General features: G+C 34.2%; 1 long non-coding RNA gene and 1 pseudogene across 1 annotated transcript in view; both read left to right on the top strand.

The window, feature by feature from the left end:
• The window catches only part of LOC144322307 (uncharacterized), a 551832-nt gene that overhangs the window by 411091 nt on the left and 113108 nt on the right, over window positions 1–27633 (top strand). The gene's annotated exons all lie outside the window — the stretch shown is intronic.
• LOC144322792 (translation machinery-associated protein 7 pseudogene) lies at window positions 7397–7770 on the top strand (annotated as a pseudogene).

Below are 27633 nucleotides of genomic sequence, written 5' to 3'. Positions count from 1 at the left end.
ATGGCTTTTTGTTAAACTATTTTAAAGTTACCCACCTTTACTGAATGGACAGAGATTGATTCAATATACAGTGACTATAAATATTGATATAATTATATGCTTTAGGTTTTTTTTGTTTGTTTGTTTGTTTTTTACAGGGCTTTAGATCAAGACCTGAGCGGAGATCTAGAGTCAGACTCTTAACAGGCTGAGCTACCCAGGCACCCCAATATGCTTTAGTTTTTATTATATTTAAGGCATTTCGGTGATTCCATTGAGCAAAGGAATACATCTCAAAATTAGATCTTCAGTTAATTTAGTTTGATATTTTCCTGATTTCGCTGACTAAAAATGCACATATGCAAGTTAGGTTTTGACAATTAGAAAGGCACTAAATATATATTACCTTTTAATAGGGTTTTCTTTAATTTGTATCTCAAGTGATTCAGCACTATTCAACAGATATTTAGTATGTTATAACTCTTAGGCATAAAGTCTCTGACCATTGGCAACATAATCTATGATATCATTTCTTCCTTTGAAATGATTAAAATCTGATAGATGCAGATATATTATGTAAAACAGGAAGAAGATTCACACGACATGTTATTTGAGCTGATTCTTAAAAGATAAGTAGAGGATTGAGTAGATGAGTCTGATGGGACAATTATTTAAGACAAAGGGCAGATGAGAAAGGGATATGAATAGGGATGTATAGGAAATGCCCTAGGAACAGAGACTGTAATATGACTGAAGTGAAAGGTATATAGGATTATTGTAAGTTTGAATAAAATAGACTGGGGTCAAATAGTGGAAGACCCTAAAATTCAAACAAAATTTAATCTTTCCATGGAGAAAAATCAAAGTTCTTTGAGCAGATGATTGATTTAGAATTATAAAGTATCTCATATCATAATCAGACATAGTTTTAAGAAAGATTCCACAAGCAGCAGATAATCAGAAGACAGGTAAAGCTAGAGGTAGGAATGCAGGAAAGAAATTAAAGCAATGGTTCAGTTAAGGGGGAATAATGTGGGGCAGCCCAGGTGGCTCAGTGGCTCGATCCTGGAGACCTGGGATCAAGTCCCGCGTCGGGCACCCTGTGAGGTGCTTGCTTCTCCCTTGCCTCTCTCTCTCTCTTTCTCTCTCTCTCTCTGTATGTCTCTCATGAATAAATAAATAAAATCTTTAAAAGGGGGGGGGATAAGGCTTTAAAACAGTAACTGTTGGAAAAGATATTTTTTAAAAATTTGTTTTCTATGAAAGCAGAGCCTGTGACAAGGCAGTAAATTCATATGACATAGTCATGGAAGAAACATGTACAGTTATAAGATAAAAAGACCATAGAAAGAACTTAAAGAAATGCAGATATTCAAAGAATTGATAACAACCAACTAAGGAGATTGAAAAGAGTAGACTTGAAATAAAAGAGAATATCTAGGAAATTGTAATTCTTGAAGACCCAGAGGAGACTGATTTGATCTAAGAAGGAAGTTAAGCAAGATGTGACAGAGTCCAAATAAAACATGGTCCAATTCTCCATCCATCCCTGTAGCTATCATTTCTGTAACATGACTTTGCAATTCCACCTGCAAACACATGGAGTCTATTTCTCTACTCCTGTTGTTACTTGTTTTAGCTAATGGAATGCAACAGAAATGACAATATACTGGTTTTGTGTATATGGCTCAAGAGACCATGCATGCTTCTACGCTTTCTTGGATTTGGACTGTTACCATATGAATTCCTCTAACCTCAGTTAATAGCCAACCAACTATCCTCAACCAGTCCATTTCAAAACAACCAGTCAGCTGATCAGATAGATTTAAGCAAGTTCCTTCCAGCTCAACTAAACAAGGTCCAAGTCAGCAGAACCACTGACAAGTAAATTTATGATCAACACTTAATGGTTATTTTAGGTTACTAGGTTTGGGGGTAGCTCATTGTGTAGAAATAGATAACTGATACAAAGAGAAATCATTGTAGGAGCAAGTATAGAGAAGAATGGTGAGAGGCAAGCTGTTAGATTATAAATTGTTGAGGAGTTACCAGGAATTGGGCAGTGGATTTTTTAAAATAAATATCTCCTTGAAGAGAACAGAATTGGAAAAGTTACTGACGGTATTTTTTTTTTTTATTGTGTGTATACAATGGATTTGACTATGTTTTAGGTGATATAAGAAAAATCTAATGGAAAGTGAGATGAACAGGCCAATGAAAGATGTATAAATGAGGTAACATATTCTTAAGAATCAGTGAGCTTGAATGCACAGATGATTAGAACAGTCTAGTAAAGGAATAGATTAATTTTTTAAAAAGAGATAAGGAGAATAAGGGCAGGTGATGATAAAGAGAAAGAACTAGGTTGGAGAGGGACATATTGTGTGAGGTCAGGTCCTTTTCAGGAAGCAATAAAATCATCTATTGAGTCAAGTTAGCTGATTTTCTCTTCTAAAAGTAAAGTTTCAAACATTGATGAAAGATATTTAAGATGTAGTCAATTGAGGGAGAAAGCGAAAAATGTTTGAGTGGTTCTGAGAGCTCTGAGAGTGGTTCTATGAATCTGGATATGAAGAAACACACTAGAAATTTGTTGGACAGGAGAAGGAAATGCATGTGAGAAATAACTGAGAGATGCACAAGAGAACTTTTTTATTTCTAAAGTTGGACTTCACTAAGCAGTGTCATTAGTAAGTAGTCCTGAATTACAATTTCTTTCTATTTGTCGTATATCGAATTAATCTTGTTGCAATAAGTAGAATGAATATAGATCATGCATGTGCAGAGTTAAAATTTTTATAATTTTGGAGTCTTGGTAATGTGTGAGTGATGTGGAGGGGAGGAACATTGTAAAGACTTTGTAACCAGGATTAGTGTTAGGAGAACAAATATAAAATATTAATAAGAAATGAAAGAATACAGTGCCGTCTGTTTGCTTATTAGGCTTGACAACAGGATTGAGAGGTTGATGAAAAAAGTTCCTGGGTCCTCTGTATAGAGACAGCAAACTATTGATATCTCCAAGATGTTGATCAGAGAGGGATGTTGATAAAGGCAAAAAGAATGGGGTAAAGGTACATTTATACAAGAAAGGAAGACTGGATTTTTAGGGCAACCTCTCAGAATGTCTTTTCTTTGACCTGTAGTCAGAAAAATCAATTGGACTCGATATCTTTACTTATAGCATAGTAACATCAACTCATAGAATTCTTAAGAAAATCAAATGAGATGAGTGTACATGAAAGTGCATTGAAAATCTAAAACCCCATACAAATGAAAAGGATTTGCTGAAGCCAAAGGCAACAATATTTAAGATAACTTTTATTAAAATTGATTTTTTAAATGATACAGGAATAAGCCTTATATATTGCTTTAAAGTAACTGGTTCTGTCTCAAAATGATCAAAACAATTAATCTAAAATGTTTGTCATAGGAGATTAAAATAATACCCTGAGTGTTGCATGTTATAAAATTTATAGATATGCTTTCATTCTGTGTATTCAACAGTCACCTAAGAAACCTGAATTCAATTACTTCTAACTCCACCAGCCTTCTATATCTTACTGCTTCTGTTATGCAATGTTTATATGAACTATTTTTCTTATCATTTTTTTGTGCTACTTGAAAGTAAGTCCTTCATGATGAGAATTATTTGCTCTGTTGGTCGACATGGATATTTATAGAGCATAAAGCCAGTTGACACATAATTTTTGAACATTGATATGTTCCCCTTGTTATCTTAAGTAGAGAAGGAAAGAACATAACTCACCCTAATAGTTTTTGCTCTAGCATTATGGAACCCAGATCACAATGAACATACAGAAAAATGAGAATTTTTAAAAATGATCTAGAATTTTATTAACAAAACTAACATTCACTCGTGAAATAAACATTAAGGCCTGCTCTGTGACAGGCACTGTGCTAAGTCCTATTTGATACCCTAATAGAATCTGGTCACTGCTTTGGAGAGCTTACAAAAAAACTAAGAAGATAAATATCTTTTTTTTAAAAATCAACTTAATTTGTTTTTTCTTTACAACATTTCATTTCAAGTTCTGGTTCAGATTATTTGGGAGGACAGGATGAAAACAAGTTATACTGAGAGAGATAGTGGTATGGGCAGGTGGTTGTGAATTACTGTTCCTGAATCTTTCTAGTTTATGTGCACATATCTCTTTTTCTCCATTTAATTCTCCTGATCTGTATAACTCCTCACTGACTCATTTAATTTTAGAGATAATTTAAAAATGAATATTCCACAAATGTAGAAGATAGTGTCTTTGATAAGTGTTGCTGGGAAAGCTGGATGGTTACATGTGAAATAATAAAATTGGTTGATTTTATCTTGCACAATATACAAAAATGACTCAAAAGGGCTTAATGGCTTAAACATAAGATCTGGAAACGTTAAAACTCCTAAAAGAAAATATAGGGGGAGATCTTCTTGACATTGGCCTTGGCAGTGATTTCGTGGATATGACACCAAAAGCACAGGCAACAAATGCAAAAATAGAAAAGTAAGATTACATTAAAATAAAAAGGTTTTGCATATCAAAATAAACCACCAACTAAATGAAAGGGTAACAAAAAAAAAATAAATGAAAGGGTAACGCTATGCTATGGGAGAAAATATTTGTAAACCATACACCTGATAAAGGACTAATATCTAAAATATGTAAGGACTTCCTAACTCAACAGAAAACACTAAGTAAATAAAACAATCTGATTTTTAAAAATAATGGGCAAATAATTGAATAGACATTTCTCCTAAGAAGACATACAAATGGCCAATAGGTATATAAAAAGGTGCTCAGCATTACTATTCATCAATAAAATGCAAATGAAGACCACAATGAGATGTCTGTCCCCTCACACCTGCTAGGATGGCTATAATGATAGATGATAGATGATAGATAGATAGATAGATAGATAGATAGATAGATAGATAGATATAACAAGTGGAAAAGAACAGGGGACCCTTGTGCACTAATGGCAGAGATATTGTAAACTGGTACAGCCACTATGGAAAACAAGTGTGAAGTTTCCTCAAAAAGGTAAAAGTAGAGCTACCATATGATTCAGCAATCCTGCTTTGGGTATATATATCCAAAGGAATTGAAATCGTGATGTCAAAGAGATATCTGAAATTCCATGTTCATTGCAACATTATTCCCAATAGTTAAGAGAGGGAAGCAACATAAATGTTCTTGATGACTGAATGGATAAATAAAATGCAATATATATCACACTCATATTGGAATATTATTCAGTCTTTAAAAAGAAGGAAATCCCGCCATTTGTGACAACATGGATGAACCTGGAGAATACTATACTAAATGAAATTAGCCAGACACAGAAGGACAAGTAACTACATGATACTAATTAGATGTAGAATCTAAAAAGAGTCAAACTCATAGCACCAGAGGGTAGAATGCTGGTTGCCAGTAGATGAGGAAGAGGAGAAATAGGGAGATTTGAGTCAAAGGGTACAAAGTCTCAGTTACACAAGATGAGTAAGTCCTAGAGATCTACTATATAGCATAGTGTCTATAGTTAACAGTCCTGTATTACATACTTAAAAATTTGCTAGGAGGATAGATCTTAAGGCAAGTGTGTGATCACAAAAAAATAAAGAGGTCAGTAAAAAACTTTTGGAGGTGAGGAATATGCATATAACATAGCTTGTGGCCATGGTTTCATGGGTATATACTTATCTCCAAACTTATCAAGCTGTGTGCATTAAATATGTAAAGCTTTCTCTATGTCCATCATACCTCAATAAAGTAGTTTTTAAAAAAATCCTTGTTCTTAGAAGATTTCATTGAAGTAACTGAAGATATATTTTTGAAGGGTGACATTATATAAAGTTAGCTCAGGTGTTTGGCTTGATTGTGAGTTCTCTAAGGCAAAAATAGTACCTTACTCATCTTGTATCCCCAATAAATACCTAGTATATTATGAGCAATAAATAATTACTTTTGACTTTTGGGAAAAAAAGTGAAGATTTCCAAACTGAATGGAAACAGAGTCTTTTTCTTTTTCTTCCAAAAAGTATTTTGAAAGAAAAGAGATGAGTTTTCCTGAAGATGCATCTAATTGTTTGGCAATAATTTGTGGTCCTTCAAAAATAGGACTAATTATCATCATGCAGGCAGGGAAACTTAGGTGGCAATTTGTAATTTTTAGCAGCTTTTTACTTGCAGCATTTTAAAGTTGCCACAGCAGGAGGTAAAGTACAAAATCATGTTTATTTGAATAGAAATATTTAAAATGCTACATTATGGAATCACTGAAGTAAAGTTCAGGGGAAATAAATGTATCTGTCCTCTGTTTATGTTATTTAAACTTCAGATGTATTCCACATAATGGTGATGGGGATTTTGGTTCCTATAATAGTCTCTTAAATGTATGTGCATCTTAAATTAATATTCGCTTACAGATATAGTCTAATACACTGGCCAGTATGGTAGCCCCTCACCAGAGGTGGCTGTTGAGAGTTTGAGTAGTCTGAATCGAGATTTGCTATAAGTGTAAAAAAGACACTGGATTTAAAACAGGGAAAAATAAAACAGCATTTTAATAATTATTGTATTTCAAGTTGAAATTATAACACTTTTTAATAAATTAAGTAAAATATATTAATAAAATTAATTTTATCTATTTCTTTTACCTTCTTAATATGGCTTTAAAAAGTTTAAGAGTATACATGTGGCTTACATCATCCTTCTATTGAATAGTACTGTCTAATAAGTACAGACTACAGTGGGATTTTTTTGTCCCCTTTAGAACACCATTTTTTTTATTACAGAAGCCTCTATTACAGAAGCCTGAGTAATAGTGATTTTAGTAACACTAGCTTAGGTTTGTATTCAACTTCTCATTTACTAAAACCATGAACACCATTTTAAGAGAGCTGCTGGTACAGAGCTCAGCACTGTCCTGCGGCATATCATATATATAAAAAATTTATATATTCCACTTACTCGGAAAAAGATTTTGCCAAAGCTTACCAATATATTTAAGCTCAATAGTTACAAATAAAGTCAAATAGAAACAAAACAAGATAGAGGAAGAACAGGTATCATTCTGAGATAAAATGTTTACTTAGCTCAAACTTTCTTACAGGAAGTAGAAGACATACCAACATCTTCTTGGCCTTATAGTAGAGTAAAACCAAAATTTGGAATCATTCATTATTAGAAACTGAATTTCTTGCAAGGTAGCTTGTAAATCTTTCTGTATGGTGGTGGGGAGTGGGAGGTGGGATGGGGGGTCGTACAGCAGAGGAACCCTGGGAGGTGAGGAATATCAGGACACCTCAACAATGTACTACTGCTATATCTAGTTATGTCACTGGTGACCCTACTTAGGTGGTCTTAGTTGCACATTTTCATCTTTGTTCTGAAATAATGGTGACATGGAGAGCTGTAGGAGACCTCTTCATCAAATTCCAAGTATTTGAAAAATCACTGGGGAAATTTTCAACAATACTATGGGTGACCAATAATATAAGGACTGATTTAATCAAAACATAACCAAACCAATAAAAAAACGTAACCACTAGCTTCTGGTGGCAGGGCCTGGGGAAGGGGCAGCAGGTGCCAAGAGGAAGGTGGCAAGAGGTAGCCCCTAAAGCAGCCCAAGAAGCAGGCCAAGGAGACAGGTAAGATAAGGCCTATGAACAGAAACATCAAGAAGAGCAGAAGAAATTCCAAGAACTAAAAGCAAAGGCTGTGGGCAGGGAAGCGCCTCCAGGCCACAGGTGGAATCAAGAAATCTGGCAAAAAGTAAGCTGTTCTTGGTGCTTGAGGCAATGGTAATCCTTAATTCCATTCCTGTTTAAACATCTAGATTCCCTGTCACAACATATGTTGCCACCGGTAGCTAGAATGAAGTGTTGTCTTAGATCTTGTTGGCCATTTAAGAATAAACTTTTGTTAAATAATCATTAAAAAAAAAAGCAAAAAAAACACATAACTTGAAGTCAATTGAAAGTTAAGCAGTACACATGGAGAACAATATTTTAGCAGTTTTAAAGAAAACCTGAAAATCTATTGAGATGGGTCACATATGAGAAGTCTTAAAAGTTACATATTGATTTTAGTCAAGTCTGAAAGAGATATAAAATTGAAGTGAGCAGAGGGAAGTAAGAAGAATGTGGTAGAAATAATGCAGGAGAGCCAGGTGAAGGCCAGAACTTCTCGTAAATTCTGAAAAGAAGTTTAGATTTTACCCTAAATGTCAAGCCTGGAAGTACAGAAAATCATTTTACATTCCAAAACATCAGTCTGACTGCTCTGGGAGCCAAGAGAAAAATTAAGATAAAGCCCCTTTGGACATAGATATGAAGATGTGTTATAAATACTTGCACGTAAGAGTTGTGAAGCTCAGGGAATAGATCAGGGATAGATATGTAACTCTGCATATCAACATATAGAGAGTGCAAGAAATCTTCTGGGAGTACATATGAATAGAAAAAAAAAAAAAAAAAACAAGGGACCTGAGCTCTGGAATATTTGGGTTTCCCTTAGAGATGCTGAAACCAGAAAAGAGAACTGAGAAGCGGCAGTTTGTGGAGCAGAACAAAAACTGGGAGCACGATACCATGGATCACGGATGACAAGAGCCCGTGTCAGGAATGGGGGGATTATCGAGTGTGCAAGAGGGGATGAGTAAGAAGAGAACACAGAGGCAGCCAGGTGATGTGTCCTCATTGAGGCCATGGTTGACACTGACAACGGGGGTTTCACTAGTGCAGATTAAGAGGCGGATTGGGAGGAGACAGAGTGGGTCCCGGAGGCACAATCATGAACTTTTTCAAGACTTTTCTACTCAAGAAGCAGCAACAGCAAGAGGAAATGATATTCATCCTGGAGCAGATGAATGAAGGACCTACATCTTCCACAGGAACAGACAGGGACAGGAGGATGGAAGCCTGAACATATATGTAAAGATTGGTCTTTTTTTTTTTTCTTAAGATTTTATTTATTTATTCATGAAAGACACACAGAGAGAGAGAGAGAGAGAGAGAGAGAGAGGCAGAGACACAGGCAGTGGGCGAAGCAGGCTCCAGGCAGGGAGCCCGATGTGGGACTCGATCCTGGAGCCCAGGGCAGGTGCTCAACCACTGAGCCACCCAGGCGTCCCAGAAAAGATGGGTCTTAAAAGAAAGGTACACTTCATTCTTTGTCATAAGAAAGCAAGCAGGTCGTACCTGAAGGGATATCTGGTGGGTGGCAGGCTTATTGGAGGAACTCTGAAGGCATTCCTCTCTTTTTCTTAAATGTTCTCAACAAAGTATAAAGTAAGGTCGTCGGCTAAGATGAAAGGAGGGTGTTTTTCTTATTACAAAAGGAATAAAGCAGTTGACTCTAACAACCAGTTGCTGTCTGGACCTGCTTTCGAGGCTGCATTCTACATTTTCCTCCTCAGCAGATGTACTGCTGTCTCTGCGATTCTAAATGATGGGAAGATCATCTACACTCAGATGTCTGATAACTGTATGTCACTTCTTATACTGTGGGGTTTGTGAGCGGTTGTGTAGGCGAGAATATACACCAAACTATCACTTCAGTCACATTTTCTTTCTTTTTTGAGTCATCAGTATTTAGAGCAGTTCTGAAGGATAGCTACGACATTATCCATACAACAGGAGGCCGGGGTTTAAAACAAAGGAGGCTAACATTTATGTTTCCCTGAAACAATGTCTATATAGAAACTGAACTTAGACTATATTCCTGTTCATACACATGAAGATTGTAAACACACATACCACAACTGGAGTAGGCCAGATAAATGCATCTATTTTATTTCTTCAGAGCTACCAAAACTTTGATATCAGAGGACAAACATGAAGATAGGCGTTTGAATAGTGATTATCATATATTATTGCAATTTATTTTTAAGATAATCCCATTTTTTTTACGTGATAATTTCAGGCTGAATTATACTTTATGTGCTAGAGTGGTCATTCTTTAGCTGTTGGAATTGAAGGTAGCACTGGAGTTTCTATCTTGAGGACATTGATGAATCTTTAAAGATCAGCAGTTATGGGGAGAGTTTAGAAATATTACTTTGAAGAGCCGCCTTGGTGGCTCAGTCAGCTAAACCATTTGACTTGGGCTCAGGTCATGATCTCAGGGTCCTGCGATTGAGGCCTCTGTTGAGCTCCACGCTCAGTGGGGAATCTGCTTGTCCTTCTGCCCCTCCCTCGGCTCGAGCTCACTCTCTCTCTCTCTTAAGTAAATAAACAAAATCTTTTAAAAAATACTAGTTTAAAGTGACAAAAGCCTTAGTTTTATCCTTTGGCAGTAGTTCATTCTTTTCTGTTTAATTGGTGTTCTGCACTTATCCTTTATGAGTTGATAATTAGATACAATTTTTAGGTGTGTAATTTCAATCTGCTTTGGAACAATCCATTTGTAACTTTACTTTCTTTTAGCATTAAGGGCTTTTCTGAAAAGGTGTTTCTACAGCAAATGTATAGTATGTCCAATTTGGAGACCTATGAGACAACTAATCCTAGAAAATCATAGGGGACTTCTAGGTATAACATGGTATATCTTGGACTCTAGAGTCAGGCAATCCTGAATTACAGTTTTGCCATCTCCACTGAGTTGTATGTAGGTCACTTATCCTTTCTTAAATTGTCTTTTGCATAAAATGGAGAAAATATGAGTATCATTGCAGATGTTGTAAGGATACATTGAGAGGGTAAATATTAAACATGTCTGCAAAGTATTGGACACGTGCTATGGCAGCAGTGGCAGTAGCATTTTTGGAAAGCAGCGTAGGTGGAATTTCTTCATGGAGGGAGTGGTTCCCATATATTTAATTTTTAATTTCCTCATCTCTCTTGTTAGACTTTTCATTTTTAATTATTAAAATGCAAGCTTATTGTAGGTAGATGTGATTTGCATTTTATTTCCTCTAATTTGATGCATGGAAAATATGAGCCATAAGAGTAAAACTGAATCTACAAACTCATCACTCAGCTTAAGAACTGAAATATGTAACAAACACTGCTTCATTAGTGAGGTGCTCCTTTACTGTAGCATTGTCCCGACTCATGGTCAAGGACAATTGTTATTTTGAGGTTTGGATTTATCGTTTTCCCTTTTAAAAATATACTTTTATCACATATAAAAGTATTGCTAGCTTATATTTGCAAATACTTCAGAGTATGCTAGATATTCCCTCAATTTCATCAATTTAGCTCATTATAATGAATTTAGATTCTCTTAAAGTAGTTCAACCTTTTCCCCAGAAATAATGACATTTTGTGAGTAATGAAGAAATCTAGCATAGACAAGACAAGATTTTCTTATTTATTTAGGAATTTCTAGCAAGTACTATATTTGACCCATTTGACCTTGAGGGACTCCAGAGAAAAAACACAAATTGACCTCCTAGCCAGTCTCAACAGAATTTGAACCAGGTTTGTGTAAATCTAGAAAACAAACAAGCAAACGACCCCTTTCCATAATTTATAGTAGGGTAAGAGGTTTATACGTCCATTTTTCTGGTGTCTTATTTTTGTTCTGGTGTCTGAACACTTAAGATCCATTCTGGTCTTCCTAATCAAATCTCTTTCCCATTACAACTATTATATTTGTCCACTCTTTCCTTTCTCCCATATGTTATACATTATTTTTAATTGTGCTTTGTTAGTTTAAAAAAAAAAAAGGATACCAGAAAGTATTCCCCTGTGTGAAATCTGTCCATTACTATTATAGAGGAGTTGACTACCTGGACTTAATGAATTTTTTATTATTTCCTCTGATGCATTATTTCCTTTTATTAAGATTTGGGATATGGGGCACCTGGGTGGCTCACATCATGATCTCAGGATTGTGAGATCAAGCCCTACATTGGGCTCCACACTCAGCAGAGAGACTGCTTGAGATTCTTTCTCTCCCTCTCCCAATCCTTCTCCCATGTACCATAAAATTAGTTCTGATTTTGAGTACTTTGGTGGTATTTTGGTAGCATTGCTTCAGCATTGTTATATACATGTCATTTTTCATGGCATAACACTATTTTTCTTTTATTTGCATATGAATTTTGCTGTCTCTACCAAAAAAAAAAAGCAAAACTGAGGATAAAATTTTCTTTCTAGTCTTCCAAACTCCTTCAAGAAACAATTTATACATGTGACTTGTATGAGGGATTACAGTGTGAACTTAATATTGTATCTGTGTGATTACTTACCTATAATGGAAATTGTTTTTTGGTTATCAGTCAAATGTAATTGCTTAAGCAATGTACCAGGGACTGTATTAGGTATTGGGAATGTTGCTACCAATAATCCATCCAGGAGCTACCAGTAATATATTTGTGAGAATATCTGTATTAGTTTTTCATTACTGCTATAACAAATTTGCAAAGACTTGGTGGCTTAAAATACCATACATTTATTATCTTAATAGAGTTCTGGATGTTAGAAGTAAGAAACATCTCAGAGGGCCAAACTCAAGGTGGGAGAAGGGGTATGTTTCTCCTGGAGGCTCTGGGAGAGAATCTGTGCTTCCTTAACTTTTCCAGTGGTTAGAAGTGGTGCAGTTTCTTGATTCAAGGTGCCCTCCCACCTTTAAAGCCAAAGGGACCTGGTGGCCAGTGCAGTCTTTCTCAGGCTGTGTCACTTTGACATTGGCTCTCCTATTTTTCTTTTTCACTTATAAAAATCCTTCTGATTCCATTGAGCCAGGAAATTCTCCTTATCTGTTATTCAGAGTCTCTTTATCTTAAGGTCATTTAATTAGCCAACTTAACCCCCACCCCATTTAATATATTTACAGGTTGTGGAGATTAAAATGTGTATATCTTTGGGAGGTCATTATTTTGCCTACTGCAAGTACTCCACAAATCCAAGCACCATGCCTAGGTTTTAGACCACTAAAGTAAATAACTGGAAGTATCATTTGTAAAATTTGGGTATAAAACATCCTTTACATTATGCATTACATAGAAGTGCTGCAAAACTTTATTTTTGGTTGATTTATTTGGATAATTATTCTTAGTTCTCCAGTTGATTTTGCATAAGTTAAAATAACATAGATTTAAGCTCTTAACCAAACATAAGAGTTCCAGTTTTAGAATTGTATTAATTTTAGAAACAAAGGACAGTAAGGGATACTTATGAATATTAATTAAGTAGGTTCTAAAATAAATTATAAGTGAATAAAATTTCAGAACCTAATGACTCAGCTTCTGTGTAAAACATATTAAAGATGACAGCACAGTTCACCATTACCGTGTTTTCTTTAAATTCTTCTGATCTTATTTATTTAGCATTTCAGGGTCAAAAAAAAATATTAGGTATTTGATTTGAGCATATGAATTTTTAACTGTAGGGCATCTGACTCCGACTCTGTCAGGACCTTCTGACCTTATAGCTTGAAATCATTTGATTTAGTCAGCAGACATGATGGTCACTGTTTCATGTATAAACAAAAGCCTTTTTTTTTTTTTTTTTTTGTCTTTCAAACTGGATTTAAAATTCACTGACATGGTAGAAATAGAATCTGGGCTGAATATCATGGAGTAATTAACATTATATTTATGTTGTCATAAAAATTACCATTTTCACTGATGCTGAGCCAAGATAGTTTGCAGCACGCATTTCTAAAAGACTTCCCATCTTGTTGTTTATTTCAAGGTGTCAGGGTATGCTTTTGCTAACTCATTGGTTTGGGGAAAGTATTTGATGAGCCCTGAATGCTTAAAAGCATAGGTCAGTGAATTTTGATTGGTGAAGGAGTCTTCATTTTATATATTGGGCATAAATTTGGAACAAGAATAATCATAATAAAAGATTCTTTTAATTCTTAAGCACAACAAGAAACTTTGGAGCATCAGTGGTCTGCTTCCTCCCCAAGGCTATCTCTATTTGCTATGATTTCGAATTCAATACTAAACTGAATTGCATTTCTCTTTGCATTTCTCAATTCATCCTATGTCATGAGATTTTAGGCACCCTCTTTTAGGCCAAATCGCATGGCTAACTACTGAGCAACAATCATATGTTATTTAGATATACATAGATTTTATGTATTCAATGAACATCTTTTTACTGAGAAATAACCTTATATCTCTGTTTTGGAAGCAATAGGTTTGGCCACTAAAATAAACCTCCCGTTTTACATGGTTAACCAACCCAAACTTTGCAAAGAGGTTAAAACTATCCAGGGTCTTTTTATATATGTACACTAACTACATGAATGGGTTTTTAAATTGTTTTTCATTTAGCTTTCATTTTGTTTTGCTTTGATTATTAAGTACTTAGAGGATCAAAAACTAAACTTGGATTGAATCTCACCTCTACCTTTTTAAGATCTTTGATTTTCATTTCCAGGGATATAAACGGAAAATAATAACACCTATCTCTCTAAATTACAATGATTAAAGAAAATAGTATGTTTCATTATCTAACATAGTATCTTATTCATAGCAGTTATGCAAAAGCCTTTCTTTCTTTTTTCTTTCTTTCATTCTTTCTTTCTTTTAAATTTTGTGGTGTATTTTCCTTTTTTTTCCTCCTTTTCAGTTACTAGGGTGGTGAATTCAGGTTACTTTTTCAAGTTGCATTGTGTTGCTTTCCACCTAGACTTTATGGTGACATAGGATGAAAAATTGGTTGTTGACATTTATTATGATGAAATAAAGGGTAAAAAAGGGTTTTGAAGTTTTGAATATAAATATCACAGAGGACAAAGGAAAATTAGAGATCCCCAATCTTTATAGGGTAATGAGATAATCTTCAAGATGGCACCTATAGGGTACAACCACCAAACCTAGAGAAATAAATAAAATAATTTCTTAAATCTTATTAATGGTTTGTTGAATAGCATCGGCCTGCTTAGTAGATAATATTTCTACATAGTCATAGGCTTTTATCTTGAGAAGTAGAATTTCTTTCCTTTTAATTCCTGTGCATCTCAGAAAGCTCTGGTGTTCTTGAAATATAATATAATTAGTGAGAAATCTTTTACTAACACAGGCTCAGTGGGGATATTTGAGAGTAAAAAAAATTAAATGGTTATAGGGAAATTTGTGTGCTTTCCTTATATTATTACACCTGCATTAGCATACCTTCAGCTTCAGTCACTTGTTAAGAAGAAAATTTTGAAGAAAAAATTTTAGGTACCTCAAAGAGTATGGGTAAAGAGTTATTCAAAGTTAAGACAAAGGTCACCAAATACTAGTTAAAAACTCACATATATTATTTATTGCTTAATTGTTTTACAATGTAAACTTCTTAAGTTCAGGGAGCACATTTATTATTATATATTTCCAAGTACTTCAGGTTGTTCTTTATCCTCTGGAAAATTAATAATTTATTAAGAAATGTTATGCTGTCCTGTTTAACAAATAAGTGTATGAAAATTCTTTGAAAATGGAAATCTATGAACAAACAAAAGTCAGCCACTCTAGGAACAATGATGACTTTGGTGGTGATAATGATGATGATAACGATGGTGGTGGTGATGGTGATAGTTGAAAATAAAAAGATCATAATAATGGCTAAAAAATTAAAGTGGGGCAGGATTGACCAGAATACTAAAGATGTGGAGGTTAGTATACTGGGTAGACTGGTGTAAATACAGATCATCAAATAATAATAATCTCTTAGTAAATAAAGGAATTTATCATTTACTGTGTAGTGTTGCTGTGGTAGAAACTCAGATGAAGCAGATGACATTTTTGTCTCTAGTATAATAATAGTTGAGAATAAAATATATGGACACAAACAGCAATAACTATGTTGCTGGGTGAGGTTTAGAGGAAAGAAGAGACAGCTTCTGCTTCAGAAAGGTGATCAGAAATTCTAAAATAAGGTATCAAACTAGAAACTTTTTCTGGGGAAAAGTTACAGTTTTTCATCACTAATTAAATGTGAGTATAATAAAGTTTTTAATCTTGAAAGACCAGGGGATGGGTGCCATGAATAGAAATTTAAAAATGAAAAGGAAATTTTAGTAGAAGACAAATAGCCATGATGGGGTCTGGTTTTGTGGGACTCTGAGGGAATAGATACTTTCCTTCTTCTTGGGGGGTAGAATTAGGCATTTCAAAAAGAGGCATCAAACCTGAGCCTCTAAGGAGGAGTGATGGGATGGAAGAGGGAGATCAGGTAACATTAAGGCTTGAGAAGACACATTGGAGGAGTACAGAACTCTTGTGAGGAGAGGGTTTGGGAGAGGCCTGCTGAAGTGAAGATATGTTAAGTCCAGGTAGAGATGTCAAGGGGCCCAGGGAAAAGGGGCGGTAAATATTCAAGTTGAAAGAGAGAGGACTGTGTTGGAAATACAGAAATCTGAGCCATCTGAGGAGAATTGATAATTGAAGCTTTATGACAGGACATAATGGGTTATAGGTAGAACTACAAGGAATAACACAAGGATCCAGACAACTTAGGGATGGCCTATGCTGATGAACTAAGACGAACCAGAAGATAAGCAAGAAATGGAGAAAGAAGAATCAGACTAGTAATAGACAAACTAGAACAGTGTTCTCAGAAACAGCACCCCGAGAGGAGAAATTATTTAAGGGTGGTCAGCCTTAAATGTGTAACATTGTAGGAGGATCAAGAAATGTTTTGTGAATGAATGAATGTGGTTGAACTGGAAGTAGATGTATGTTATGTAAAAATATTGCCATCCTACTCTTAGACTCCACTGACTGATAAAATTATTGACTGTAAATATCTTTTCATTCATTGGTATACCTTTGTCCATATCATTTATGGTTACTTCAATAAAGAAGAATCCGGAGCATATGTGCTTCTTTTTAATTTCATGTATCTTTGTACATACTTTCTCAAGTGCCTTGTACATGATTTTATATTCTGTTGTAACGGCAGTTTTTCTTTGCACAAAAGATTTGCTAACAAGAGCTCTGATTTCTCAAGTGAACCCAAACATTTCTAATTAAATGTGTGTTTAGTATCTTTCAGAGAAAAATTCCTAATGCGTCCATTGGAATTAGTAAGCAGTTCGTGTCTATGATAATAACAATAGAGTTTGGTGACTTTTAATCTTTGGGTAGAAAACTCCTTGTGATAATTAAGTAAAAAAGTCTTGCAGAATTCTTGTGCTTTTATTTCCATAATACTATTTTTGATAATTTGTTAAACTTAAAGAGAGTGGTTAAGACTTTTTTTTTTCCATAAGTAAAGGAAAAGTCAGGAACAAAAGTTTGTCTCTAATTTAAAATGCTTAGTTTTTGGTATTTTTTAATATTTTAGCTGATTCTCTAATGGCTTCCATGCATATGTCATATTTACCCAATTTAACTGTAAGATTATGGGAAGACACTATTTTTATAACTTTTTCTTTTATGTTGTTTTAATTAGTCATGTCACAGCACAATATCCTGCCCATGAAGCACAACGGTAAACTGAGTATCTGTTAAATGGACCCAAAAGAAGAATTTTCTACATTTACATGTCCCTATGATTCTTTTAATTTTCTATCATTAAGCATAATTAGAGTCATCTCATTTTTTATGAATTTTTGTAGGAAAAACCTCACAGATGAACTTAGAATATACATACCTAAAAGGATATGTTTCCTCATGTTATCAACAAAATAAATATTTTGAACTTAAAACCAGAGAAATGAAATAAAAATGGAATACTCAAGTTAGAACAAAATTTGATACAGAAATATATCCTACAGAATAAAAGAAGTAAAAGGTCAAAAGATTGCAAAATAAGAATGAGATATGAGAGTTTTCTTTATTTTTTGTTTATTTTTCATGACTAAAACATAACTCATTCTTTTTACCTCTGACAGTAACATTTGTGCAGAAAGGTCATTTTCATTAACCTTAGGTTTATAATTTCCAGCCTCCCTGCCCAAAGGCATTGCTGTTATTTACAATTTTTCTTAGTCCTATGGAAAACCAAACAACTATCAGTGTAAGGCTAATATATGTTAAGTGCCTTAGGCACATTTCAATTAAGTATTAACATAGATTGGAAAATTTCCAAAAACATTTAGTAAATATTACTTTCAATCATTTTCATTAAAATTAAGAGCAAATGTTAATAAGTCATATGCCAGGGAGCTGGGGGAATTGAAGTCTTAGCTTATAAAGGGCTACTTGTACTACTGTAGAAATGATTTTAGTAGAATTCAGCTGTATATTATCTGATTCCATTAAATCCTGCATTTTGTGTGGGTAGAGGATGGGAGTTCTATGCAAATTAATTTTATTTTAATACTTTTATATAGTGACTTCATATTTTACTAAGTATTTACTAGATACAAATATATTGAACTGGTGTGTGAACAAGCTGAAAACAACATCGATCCATCATTAACAGTATTTTACAAAAATACTTGAACATGAGCTTGGATAAATCAGTTGAACATCTTTATAAGAGGAGCCAATGACACAAAATTGTGTCTGTGAGAATTTAAAAAAATACTAATAAAGAATTAATTAAATGGAATATATTGCTGAACTATCAAAATAATTCAGTAAGTATAATGGCCCAAATTTACCTCACAAAATAATATTACATATATATGGACTTTAAAAAAAAATCGGCCTACCTCACTTAGTTACCCTTTATTTTATTTTATTTTTTTATTTTTTTTATTTTTATTTTTTTATGATAGTCACAGAGAGAGAGAGAGAGAGAGGCAGAGACATAGGCAGAGGGAGAAGCAGGCTCCATGCACCAGGAGCCCAACGTGGGATTCAATCCTGGGTCTCCTGGATCGTGCCCTGAGCCAAAGGCAGGTGGTAAACTGCTGCGCCACCCAGGGATCCCTTATTTTATTTTTAAATAAAAGGTCTTTAGTTACATACCAGTATACAAATCTACTGGTATTATGCACATTTTAAAAAGTGATATTTTGTCAGATTTAGTCTATCCTATGTATAACATATATATTTATGTGTGTAATATATATAATATATATAAAATTTTGAAGTTTACCTTTAAAAGATATTACCCATAAATACTGATTTCTCCTTCATTTCTTCTATTAAAATTAATGAGATATAAGGCCAGACAATGAAATATGAACAAGTTAAGGATTTAAATAGTGTTATTGCTGGAATAGTTGTAGCATTTTTGTTGTTGTTCTATTTCCTTGCTTTATTTTTTAAAATTTTAATCCCAGTGTAGTCAGCATATGGTGTTAAATTAGTTTCAGTTGTACAATATAGCGATTCAACAATTATGCACATTAATCAGTGTTTGTCAAGATAAGTGTACTCTTTAATCCCCTATACCTATTGCATCCATTCCCTTACCCATTTCCTCTCTGATAGCCATCTGTTTGTTTTCTATCATTAAGAGTCTAGTTTTTGGTTTGCCCTTCATTTTTGACCCTCTGATCATTTATTTTGTTTCTTAAGTTCCACATAAGTTAAATGATATGGTATATGGGTCTTTATCTGACTGGCTTATTTCGCTTAGTATTATACTCTCTCACTCCATCCATGTTGTTGCAATTGTCAAGATTCTATTCTTTTTTGGCTGCATAATATTCCATCTTATGTATACATATATAAAATATATACAATATTTTGAATGTTACATATATAAAACTTTTTCTTTATCCATTCATCTATCAATGGACACTTGGAGTACTTCCATAATTATAGTAAATAATGCTGCAATAAACATAAGGGTATATATATATATATATATATATATATATATATATATATATATTACTTCAAATTCATGTTTTTGTATTCTTTGGGTAAATACCCAGTAATGCAACTACTGAATCATAGGGAAGTTTTATTTTTAATTTTTTGAGAAATCTCCATATTGTTTTCCACAGCAGCTGTACCAGTTTTCAGTCCTGCCAACAGTGCTAGAGTTCCTATTTCTCCAACTCCATTCCAGTGCTTGCTGTTTCTTGTGTTTTTTGATTTAGCCATTCTGACAGGTGTGAGGTGGTCTCATTATGGCTTTCATATATGGCATTTATTATGTTGAGGTATGTTCCATCTAAACATTGAAGGATTTTATCATGACTGGATGTTGTGCTTTGTCAAATGCTTTTTTTGCATATATTGAAAGGGTCATATGATTTTATCCTTTCTCCTGTTGTTGTGGTGTATCATGTTGATTGATTTGTGAATATTGAACCATCGTTGCATCTAGGAAAAAAATCCCACTTGATTGTGGTGCTTGATTTTTAAAATATATTGTTGGACTCAGTTTGCTAATATTTCGTTGAACATTTTTTGGCCTTATGTTGATCAGAGGTATTGGCTTATAGTTTCTTTCTTTCTTTCTTCTTCTTTCTTTCTTTCTTTCTTTCTTTCTTTCTTTCTTTCTTTCTTTCTTTCTTTCTTTCTTTCTTTCTTTCTTTCTTTCTTTCTTTCTTTCTTTCTTTCTTTCTTTCTTTCTTTCTTTCTTGTCTTTATTTGGTTCTGGTATCAGGGTAATGCAGGCTTCATAGAATGAGTTGGAAGCTTTCCTTCCTCTTCTCTCTCTCTGTCTTCGGAATATTTTGAGAATAGTTATTAACTCTAAATGCTTGGTAGAATTTACCTGTGAAGCCACCTGCTCCTGGATTTCTGTTTGTTAGGAGTTTTTTGATTACTGATTCATTTTCACTGATGATATCAGTCTCCAAGTTTTCTGTTTCTTCCTGATTCAGTGTTGGGCAGTTGTATGTTTCTAGAAATGTATCCATTTCTTCTAGGCTGTCCAATTTATTGGCATATACTTTCTCATAATATTCTCTTTTAATCCTTTGTATTTCTGTGGTGTCTGTTATTTCTCTTCTTTCATTTGTTTTTTTTTTTTAATTTATTTTTTATTGGTGTTCAATTTACTAACATACAGAATCTTCTTTCATTTGTGATTGTGTTTATTTGGATCCTCTCCCTGCCTCTCTGTTTTTCTTGATAAGTCTGGCTAAAGGTTTATTACTTTTGTTTATCTTTTCAAAGAGCTAGCTCCTGGTTTCATTGATCTGGTCTATAGTGTTTTTTTTTTTTCTCTTTCATTTATTTCTACTATAATCTTTATTATTTCCTTCCTTCTACTGGTTTTGTGTTTTGTGTTCTTTTTCTAGCTCCTTTAGGTGTAAGGTGATTTATTTGAGATTTTTTTTTTTTTATTCTTGAGATACAACTGTATTGCTGTAAACGTCACTCTTGAGCCATTGTGTTTGGCTTTTTTTGTTTCCCTATATATATTTTTTTTATTTTTTGGTTGACATATTTATTGCTTAGTAACATGTTATTTAACCTCCATGTATTTGTGCTCTTTCCAGATTCTTTTCCTGTGGTTGTACAGTGTTGTGGTCAGAAAAGATGCATGTTATAACACTGATCTTTTTGAATTTGTTAAGACTCATTTTTTGGCCTAATATGTGATCTGTTTGGGGGAATATTCCTTGTGCACTTGGCAAGAATGTGCATTCTGCTGTTTTAGGATGCGATGTTCAGAATATATCTGTTAGATATGGTCCAATGTATCATCCAAGGTCACTGTTAATTGTTCATTTTCTGTTTGGATGATCTGTCCATTGATGTAAGCAGAGTGTTAAAGTCCCCTGCTATGTTTTTATTACTATCAATTTTTCCTTTATGTTCATTATTAGATGCTTTATGTATTTGGGTGCTCCAATGTTGGATTCATAAATATTTACAATTGTATCTCCCTGGTGGATATTTCCCTTTATGATTATATACTGTCCTTCTTTTCTTTTGTTAGAGTCTTTGTTTTAAAGTCAATTTTGTCTAACATAATGGTTGCTACTCCAACTTTCTTTTGACATCCATTTTCATGATAAATGCTTTTCAATCCCCTCACTTTTAATCTGCATGTATCTTTAGGTCTGAAATGATCCTCTCGTAGGTAGCATATAGAAGGGTCTTGTTTTTTTATCCATTTTGTCACTGTGTGTCTTTTAATTGGAGAGTTTAGTCTATTTACATTCAACAAATTATTGACAGGTATGTACTTATTGCTATTTTATTTGTTTATGGTTGTTTTATAGTTCTCTGTTCTTTCCTTACTCTGTTCTTTCACAATTAGTTGGCCCTCTTTAACAATATACTTGGATTCCTTTCTCTTTATTGTTTCCATCTCTAGTACTGATTTTGATTTGTTTGCCATTTGTTTTTTTATATAGCATCTTCTGTTATAGAAGTGTAAATTGTTGATAGTTGTTTAAGTCTGAACCCATTCTTTACTCCTCTCCCCACATATTTTAGGTATATGGTATCATACATTATATCCTTTGGTTTTATGAGTCTCTTGACTGATTTTTACAGATGTAATTACTTTACTGCTTTTGTGCTTCTATTTTTCTTATACCTACATATATCTTTCCTTTCTACTCAGACAGTCCCCTTTAACATTTCTTGTGGGGCTGGTTTATAGGTCATGAATTTCTTTAGCTTTTGTCTGAGAAACTCATTATCTCTCCTCCTATTCTGAATGCTAGCCTTGCTGGATAGAGTATCCTTGGCTGCAGAGTTTTTCTTTTTTTTTTTTCTTTTTATCATATTGAATATATCATGCCACACTCTTCTGGCCTGCAAAGTTTCTGCTGAACATTCAGCTAATAGCCTTATGGGCTAACCCTTGAATGTAAATGTTTTCTTTCCTTTTGATGCTTTTAAAATTCTCTTTTGTTATCAATACATTTTGCCATTTAAATTGCTGTGTGTCTTGATGTGGACCTCCTTGTGTTGATTTTGTTAAGGGTTCTTTGCACCTCCTAGGTCTGAATTTCTGTTTTCTTCCCCAGATTCAGTAAGTTTTCAGCTATATCGTCAAGTAAATTTTCTACACCTTCTTATTTCTCTTCTTCTATGATCCCTATAATGTGAATGTTATTATGTGTGAGTCTCCTGTTTTCATTTTGAATTATTGTTTTTTATTTCACCTGCTCAGATTGATTTCTTTCATTATTCTGTCCTCCATGTTGATAGTCTGTTCTTGTGCTTCCTCTAGTTTGCTTTTTTATTCCATCTGGTATATTTTTTATATAATTTATTTAGTTCCTCATCTTTAATTTTTTAATGTTTTCCTGTCTTTGTTAAGGAGCTCAATGTGGTCCTCCTCTCTTTTCTCAAGTTCAGTGAGTATCTTTATGGTTATAATATAAATTATCTATTCGGTATATTACTTGCCTCTATTTTGAATAGCTCTCTCTATTGTTTTGTCCTGTTCTTTCACTTGGGATATGTTACTCTGTCTCATAATTTTGTCCAACTCTCTGTTTCTGTTTGTTAGGAAAGTGAGTGACATCTCCTGCTCTCAAAAGTAGTGACCTTATGAAGAAAAGGTCCTATACTACCCTGTGGTACAATGTCCCCTATCCCCTAGAACCTGCTCCAGGGGAAGTGCTTCCAGGGAGGTCTCCTGTGTGTTGCATGTGTCCTCCTGTTGTAGCTTAGTTATTTTTTCCTGTAGTAAACTTTTCTGTAATGGCTTTCTTTACTTATTGTGGGCAGTGTTTGGTTCCTGTGCTATAATAGTGAACTAGTCTGGAGCTACCTGGGGCTTTACTTAAATCAGACCAGACATTTGCCAGAGATGCTATATCACTGAAGTGAAGGGTTCTCTCCCTTTGTTGTCCCTGAGAAGCTTTCATTGGCAGGTGGGGCCTGCAGTCAGACCAGCAGTCTGGCCCCAGCCCACTGCTGGGCCATAGTCTGACTGATGTGTGTATGGTTATCATTCTCTCTTCCCAGGAAGGAGTCTCTTTGGAGTGGTTTTGGCCCCTGTTGGGGCTGCTTGCACACTGTGGATCTTGTGGTACTACTCTGGATGGGCTCCAACCAAGAGTATATTTGAAGGATTGGGTCCACAAAATACATGGTGGGTGGGACTTGCAGTACTAGCAAGCTAGGTGAAGAGTGTTAGCCCTTTGCCGGTTCCTGCAGGTGGTCCTGTGTTTAGGCTGGGGAGTGGGAGGAGGGAAATTGTTTCTGCCACTCCTTTGTTCCTGAAGAAGTCTCCCAATGATTTCTACCCCTCCAGCACATGCTCTGAGATTAATAAACAAATATCCCTCCTGTATGTCCCACATGTTTTTCAAGCTGTTGTTTCTTTTCTTTCTTTCTTTTTTTTTTTTCTTGAAGATGCTTTCCTTTTTTTTTTTTTAAGATTTTATTTATTCATGACAGACATACACACAGAGAGAGGCAGAGACACAGGCAGAGGGAGAAGCAGGCTCCATGGAGCCTCCTGGAGACATGGGACTCGATCCCAAGTCTCCAGGATCACACCCCGGGCTAAAGGCAGCACTAAACCACTGAGCCACTGGGACTGCCCATAAACTGCTGTTTCTATAATGTATCTCCATGGGCTGTTTGTTGTGCTCTTCTTTAAGGGTGGGGACTCAGTTTCTTTTGCCCTTTCTCTCAGAGCCTTGGGCACTGATTTTTAAAGTTCCAGATTTTAAGTCCTACTGGTTGTAAGAACTTGTGAAATTCATCCCCTCTGGTTTTCAAAGCCATACATTATAGGGATTTCTCTTCCCGGTGTGGACTCCCTGGTGTGAGCAGCCCTTTCTCTCCTTTTTCAGCCCTTACAGTCCCTCCCTTCTATGGACACAGTTCTGTGGCTCTGCTTAGCTCCTGACCATGTCTTCACCCAGACCATTCTCTTTGATATGGCCTCTTCTTTACATTTAATGGTACAATTTTCTGCCAGCCTTCAGGTTGTTTTCTGGGCCATTGACGCTGATGATATTTAGTTGTAATTTTGTGACAAGATTTGCTTCTGGTCTTCCTACTCTACCATCTTCTCTTTGTCTGTCACTATAGATTAAATATTTCAAAGGAAATGTTCACAATATCTATTTAACTTTTCATCTTTGGCTCCTAGTGCATAGACTGACACACATAATAGTGTTCAATGTATTGAAAGAATAAATTAATAACAAGGTGTGTAGACAAACAGAGTAAGATTAAGTGTAGCAGGATGAGAATACTATTAATAATTGTTAAGGCAAAATGACTAATACTTGTGATTTGAAGTACATCCCAACAGAATTTAAAAATCTTCTGGATTCAGTATGTTTCAAGGATTATTACTACAGATAAAGATGACTGATTCATATGAGGCTAAATAGGTAACACTTAGAATTGGCATTTTGCCACACATGCTCAGTATGCAACTAATCCTTAATATGGTGGGGTCAGCAAAAGAATAGGAATTGATTTGCATTAAATATATTATAATTAATTATAAAGGTATATAAATTATAGTTTGATACATTATTTTAAAATCTTTCATAATAATTATTTGATGATTCTCAATTGTTTCCATAGTTCCAAATTTAAAAATAAAAATTTTTCAACTGTTTATCTAGTCATGAGCCTGAACTCCTGATAAATTCTGCAGACACTGACTCTACTAGCATGATCCATATCTCCATCAATGACCAAGTAGAGGCAGTTTTCAACTGAATTATTTCCAAAGAATCACACTTTTACGGTATACTGCATTTATTATTATTTTAAATTAAGGAATGTATCTTTGAAATATTAGAGGGTTATTAGTAAATAAATAACATATATAGCATAAGTAAGGTATCTTCCATATTGATTAACAGATCAAGTAAAATTATCCTTCTTCATGTAAGTAGACAGTGGGAACATGAAAATTGTTGTTTTTTTCTACTCTTGTCTCTAATTTAATATTTATGACTTTGGTCTTGATTTCCATGAGTTATTTCCTGTGTGACTCAGGCAATTTTTACTGATGAAGAAAAGACTTCTGTGACATTTTTTCCTGGAAGCTAGCATCAAATTGTTGACTTCTTTTCAGTGACCTTCAAAGGGTAATGATAATGCATCATTACTAATCTATATTGAAGTTGAACTTTTAACCTTTAGACCAAGAATTGTATATATTGGACATCTATATTCATGATTTCTATATTTTATTTCATTTCATTTTTTGATAGTTAATGTATTTTATTTCTTTGTGAAAAACTTATCAAGAGTGCTTTCACAGTGCTTGCCTCCTAATTATTTTTGTATTTTTTAGAATATTTACCTTTTGAGGCATCTGTGAAAAGACATGGGGAATTCATATAAATGTATTTGTAAGAGTAGTTAGGAACTTTAGGACAAAATTATATGCAGTTCAATTACTTTAAGATTGATAATGGCCACAAAAAGTGTGACACACATATTGTACAAAAGCAGTCTATGGTTCCTTTAATGAGCAGTTATTGTGTATAGACCATGTAACTACTCTTCCAATTGTATAAAATTCCAGTTTTATCTTGATTGCTAGTAACTTAAATCAAGTAGGTACATATTCATAGTTCAACTGAAAAGGATTTGCTATTCTTCACTTAGCAGTAAATTTGAGTTAGTAGCAACTAAAAGTTTTAGAAATATAAAACAGATTATATAACCTTAGATTTTGTATGCCTTTATACATGAAACCTAGTACTACATGCTTATACAGCTGTGAAGTCGTGTAGAACTCATACTGTGGTGATACCAGTTCTCATTTCCAGCCATGGGTGGTTTTAGGACAGAACTGATAGGCACAAATGTGGAGTTTTTTTGATGAGGTCTGTTCTTCCATTGAAACTGAACACATTATTTTGAGTCATATATATACTTGGTTGCTGAATCTCTCATTACTACCTTTGGATAGGTAAGCAAAGGAAATGCTTTCTCTCCAAGCTTCCTACAAAATTCTACTATTATATCTTCGATACTTAGCAGGATACTTAGCAGCCCAACTGATTATTCCAATTAAATGAGGGCTTAACCCAAATATAACAGAAAATAACATTCAGACAAGGGGTTATCTTTCTCTCATCTCTAGATGTAAAACATGCAAGAGATTCATTAGGATACTCTTTGTCAAGATCTTCAGAACGGAGGGGTCTGAGAATGGATACAATTAATGTGTAGTAATCATACACTAGTTGTCTAACCAGCCTTTATCTTTAAACTGGAAATAATATTTTTTGCCTTTGGGAAGATAGAATCTCCCAACTACAAAAATGTAGTAAAGGCTGCCAATTATAGCAACTAATTCTCTTTATAAAAATATAATCTAAAGCAGTCACAGTTTTTCCCTGGAATTTTTTTAAAGTTGAAAACAAAATAATTCCCAAGTTTGCAATCAAAATAATGTCTCTTGTGACTACAGGATTAAGGTCTGGAGTCTAAAAACTAATGGGCAGAGAGAAGCAGAGATGATAGGCGACATATGGTAGTATTTGAATCTCTACTTCTCATATTTCTGTGGCTCATGAAGATTGTTTATTATTTATTTATTTATTTATTTATTTATTTATTTATTTATTTAAGATTGTTTAAATGAAATTAATAATTTTCCCTATTGTCTTGGCTAACTTTGGTTGCATTCTTTTACTTGCTGCTATTTCAGTCCTGTTAAAGAACAGATGATTTAGTGGCCTACAGAAATGTTGCTTTGTCAAGAACTTCTACTTTCTCTTTTTCTGTAGTCAAATAGAGCAATAATTGGTGGAGTTCTACACTCTGAAGTCTTATTTTCTTTGAAATGCTAATGTGGTTTGTCATAAACATGCTAATGGCCAACATATAAGGCTAATTTCAAATCCCTTAACAAATACAGATATGCCAAAATAAACTCTAAAGAAAGTAATATATTGCAATATTTAGTGTTTTAGAAAGCTTAAGAAATGAACACTTCCA

This window comes from Canis aureus, chromosome 10, assembly GCF_053574225.1.
Source record: "Canis aureus isolate CA01 chromosome 10, VMU_Caureus_v.1.0, whole genome shotgun sequence".
Taxonomy (NCBI): domain Eukaryota; kingdom Metazoa; phylum Chordata; class Mammalia; order Carnivora; family Canidae; genus Canis; species Canis aureus.
The sequence above is the reverse complement of the archived record's forward strand: the minus strand, read 5'-3'. Positions and strand labels throughout refer to the sequence as shown.